Raw genomic sequence first — 5,126 nt, 5'->3', positions numbered from 1 at the left:
GGAATTTTTCAAATATCTTTTAATGATTGATTTCTAATAATTCCATTGTGATCAGACAACATTTTCCTCACTATTTTAATCCTTTTAAATTTATTAAGACTTGCTTTATGACCCAGGATATGATCTATATTTGAAAATGTTCTGTATGTATTTTAAAATAAAGTATATTCCATTTCTTGTTGGAGTGTTCTATCTATGTCAATTATGTCAAATTGGTTGATAGCATTGTTCAGTTCTTCCCTGTTCCTACTGATTTTCTGTTTGTATGCGCTATCTATCACCAAGAGGAGCACTGAAATCACAAACTATAATTAGATACCTTTTTATTTCCACTTTAAGTTTTCTGAGTTTTTGCTTTATATATTTTGAAATTTTCTTAATTGATAAATATACATTTATGATTGTTATATATGCTTGAATCTTTTAGTGAAATGACATTCTTGATACCTGGTAACATTTCTAGTTGTAAAGTTTAATTTATCTGATATTAATGTAGCCTCTCCAACTGTATTATGCTTGGTGTGTCATGGTGTGTCTTTTTCCATCCTTATACTTTTAAATGATCAGTGTCTTAATATTAAATAGTGTCATTTACAATTAAATTTGAATCTTGTACCTTTACTAACGTGCTATATCTATTCATAACTGGAGTTTTTAGTCCATTTATATTTAATTTAAATTTTAGTATGATTAGATTTTGGTCTATAGACTTGATATTTTTGCTGAATAAATAATTATTTCATTTTTTTTTCCTTCAGCAGTTTAAATATTCTTCTATGTCTTCAGGTCTCTATAGGTTCTGACAAAATGTTAGAGGTAATTTTTTATTTCCTTCTATAACCCACTGCCCACCCTTTGTTGGACAGGGGGTTGTGGGCAGGGGGTTATAGAAACTTTCAATATTTACTTTAGGAGTTATCTCCTTTAGAAAACTGACCTTACAAAACAGAAAAAATGCCCTTCTGTTTACTGTCATTTATGTTTACATAACACGTTCTGTCTGCCACCTTTATAAGACTGCAACCTTTTTGAAGACAGAGATTATATTTCAGGCTTTGGACTCTGTTTCTAGCAAAAATGCCTTTCAAATAGTAGGGAACCCCCCAAATGTGTCTTGGAAATAACTGATATAACTGATATTCAACTTAACTATACACTGCTTAAGGTCAAAGAACATGAGGTATATTGTATGCATTATATTGGTATTCAATAAGTACACAGTGAAATCAATGTTTCAATATGTTATGGAAACTTACAGAATTCTAAAAGTATACTTTCAACATAGAAAGATAATGAAACAATTGATTCCAAAGGTAGGAGTATAGAAGAAATGAACTCATAAGTTCTCTTTCACCCCCAATTTTCTGGATCCGAATAGACTTTTGGCAAGAGGCATTTTATTTCTTAGCCATAGGCAGCTTTGGATGAGGGTGGAGTGCTGATTTTACATTTAACACAAGACATTGATTATTTATTTGGATGTTTTAACTTGCAACATTTGTCTAATTCTTCTTTTAGTTTATGTGTTATGTATATTTTATGACTGAGGCAAGAATCATTACAAGATTTGAAGTTAACCAAGCATTCCTTTTGTTCCATTGTGTGACTAGATGTGTTGTGTACCTACATGTTGTGTCTTGAATTCCCAAGAGTTTGAAATGATGTTAGACATGGAGTTGCAAGGTCAGAAGGTGGGACGATTAGAAAGCATAAATGTTCCTGTGATTAACCGATTTTGGCAAATTTTGGCAAGAAGTTGTTGCATATTTGGAATCATCTTATAGCGGTAAAAGGTAAGAGAGAGGAGAAAGTGAGCTAAGGTTGTACATTGTTAACTGCGTTCTGAGCATGCTGCATGCATCATCTCATCTGGTTCTCACCACAGCTCTTCAGTATATGCTGTATGTAACTGTCTCTCACCTCCGATAACACCGCCACACAAGCAATCAAACAACTCCCCGACTCTCCTACTCCAAAACTCAAATTCTGGCATTCAAGCTGGTAAGTCTATATTTTCAGTTCAACATGGAGAGATTAAACAAATAAAAAAGTTTACTCTCTCAACTATTTTGAGCTATTTACTTACACAGGTAATAAGGCAAAATGCACTGTTAAAATGTATTTCAGTACCTCCCCTGTCATCTCATATGCCCCTTCCCTATTTTATTTTTCTCCTTAGCACAGAGCACTGGTATACCCTTAACTTGTTTACTGGCTTGTTATCCCTTACTGAAATGTAAGTTCACAAGGGTTAGAAATTTTGTCTATTTTGCTATTACTGTATCTTTTTTCATGAAAATTTTTTTTGTAGTCAAATTTAACAATATTTTCCTTAATAGTTTTCTTCCCTCATTTAAGAAAGGTTTTCTTACCTGAATACTATTCAGTAGTCAGTATTTTAGAAAAGATCGATTTTTAATGCTTATTCTAAATTTATATAAACATACAAAATAATCTATTTTATATTATCCCTCAGATATTTACCTTTATCCCTCTGATAGCTGCCAAATGAATAGTCTCATTACATACAATTTGAAATCCTACTCTCATTATATTCTAAATTCTAAATATTTGGGGGGCATTCCTGTATGCTCTATTTCAGTGCATAGCCTCAGGCCTGCTGCCTGTTTTGTAAAGAAGTTTTACCGGAACACAGTTACATCTATTCATATACTGTTTTCTACAGCTACTTTCCTGCTACAAGGCAGGGTTCAGGAACTGCAACAAAGACTGAATGTCCAGCAGAGCTTAAAACATTTACTATTTGATCCTTTAAAGAGAAAGTTTACTAAGTGCTCTATTCTGTTTTATAAATCTTTTGATCTATTCCTGAGCCAATATTATGCTGTTTTAATTTAATTAAGATGCTTTTTGATATGTTTTGCTATCCAGTGGCATAAAGTTCCTGACCCTAATCCTGGAACAGTTTTTCTTTTTTAAAAAAATGTCAGATCTATTCTTGTGGATTTTATCTTCCAAAGGCATTTAGAATCACTTTCTCAAGCTTCATTGAAACATCTTGTCTGGATTTTGAGGATGACTGTATTGAATTTATGGAGTTTTAAAATGCAGAAATTTAAAAAATACCTGGTATCTTCACAATATGTATAATTTTCTCATCCATGAAAATTATCTACATTTACTTTTATTTCAGTCTTTGTTTATATCTTTTCAGTGTTGCTTAGAAGCTTTCTCCAAAAGGGTTGAGCTGACTTTTTATTAGGTTTATTCTTAGGAATGCTATACTTCAGGTTACCATTTTAAAAACTGTCTTGTAATTCTAATACTTTTCTGGTTGATTCTCCCAGATTCTCTAAGAGATAATGATAATGATAATGATGACAGTTTTGCCCTTTTCCTACACAGTATTTGTACCTCTTATTTTTCTTGATTTACTACTAAGGCTTCAGCATAGTAATGCAGAGTAATGACAATAGACAGGAATATTTACTTTTGCCCTGATTCCATTAATTTATCATTTAGTATATTTTATCTGGTTAATTTTTGTTCTAAACTCTTTTGTGATTTTTATTAGAGTAAGTATGTTTTCTTGTTAGCAAATGTTTTTCAGCATGTATTGAGTAATTACATACATCTCTCCTTTAACCTGTCACTATATTAAATTATATTAATATATTTCCTAAAGTTGAATTTCTCTAGAGTTGAATCAAAACTTATAGTTTTGAGAATAACAAGCCTAGAAATAAACCTGCACACCTTGAGGGCATTATGCTAAGTGAAGTAAGTCAGCAGAGAAAGACAAATACTGTATGACCTCACTTTTATGTGGAATCAGAGAACAGATCGGTGGTTAGCAGAGGCAAGGGGTGGGATAAATGTGTGAAGGTGGTCAAAAGATACAAACTTTCAGTTATAAGATACCCCAGTTCTGAGGCTGTAATGCACAGCATGGTGACTACAGTTAACAATGTGGTATGGTAGATTTGAAAGTTGCTAGGAGAGTGAAAAAAGAAAAGAGATCATCACCAGAAAAAAGATTATAACTATGTGAGTTGGTGTGTAATCATTTCACAGTATATATATATCAAACCTTAAACTAACTAACACAAAGTCATGTATCAATTGTATCTCAATAAAACTGGGTGGGGAAGAAGGAAAATCAGTCGACCGTAATCCTGAGGCTTTATTTCTGGACCCTCAGTTCTGGTCCATGTAACTTTATGTCTTTCCTTATGCAGTACCACACTGTCTTGATTTTTTAGTTTTACAGTAAATCTTAAAACCATATTGTATAAGCCCTACAATCTTGTTCTTCTTTTTTTAAGATTGTTTTGTCATCTTTGTCAAGATTATTTGAGGATCCTTTGCCCCCCCCCCAAAAGGCATCTGGGATTTTAATGGGGATTTTCAGTGAATCTGTACATCAGTTTGGGGAATATTCTCATCTTAACAATATTGAGTCCTTCAATCCATGAACACGGTATTACCAAGTACAAACTCGTTCTGCTCGCCATGCGATATGCCATTAAATTGGCAGACAAGTACTGGGGCAAGGAATAGCGACTTTGTTAGGAAAGCCGGCAGACTAAAGTCCTGGAGAACCATCTCCCCCAAGTCAGAATTAAGGCTTCTTTTACACTAAAAAGGGCAGGGGTTGTGGTTGGTTGGTGCAAACTTCTTGCTGTAGGAATTAGTTCTTGCAGCTGCCCTCCTGGTCAGGTCATGGTGTCCCTCTAAAACCTCTCACAAAACAAGCATTATTTTCTATTCTGCAACTTGTTATCTTTATGTAAGTGTAAAGGTGCTAATATCCTTAAAGGTCAGAGCCTTGACAATAGGCTCTCCTGTGTATTTCAGGCTGAAGGCAACATTGTTCTACAAGAGGTGCAGAGCTGGCGAGGCAGCCTAGAAAACAGGGCACAGGGTTAAAGCCAAAGGAACAGATCTCATGTGGAGTCAGGTTTGCTCTTTTCTGTTACAACAGGGGATGTCTTTCCACTTATTTAGGTCTTCCTTAATTTTCTTCAACAATGTTTTATCATTTTCGGAGTACATGCTTTCTACTTCTTATGTTAAGTTTATCCCGAAGTATTTTCTTTCTTTTGATGCTGCTGTGAATGGATTTACCTTATTAATTTTATTTTCTGGTTGTTTGTTTGGTTTCT

The sequence above is a fragment of the Vicugna pacos genome, chromosome 18 (assembly GCF_048564905.1).
Source record: "Vicugna pacos chromosome 18, VicPac4, whole genome shotgun sequence".
Lineage (NCBI taxonomy): Eukaryota > Metazoa > Chordata > Mammalia > Artiodactyla > Camelidae > Vicugna > Vicugna pacos.
The sequence above is the reverse complement of the archived record's forward strand: the minus strand, read 5'-3'. Positions refer to the sequence as shown.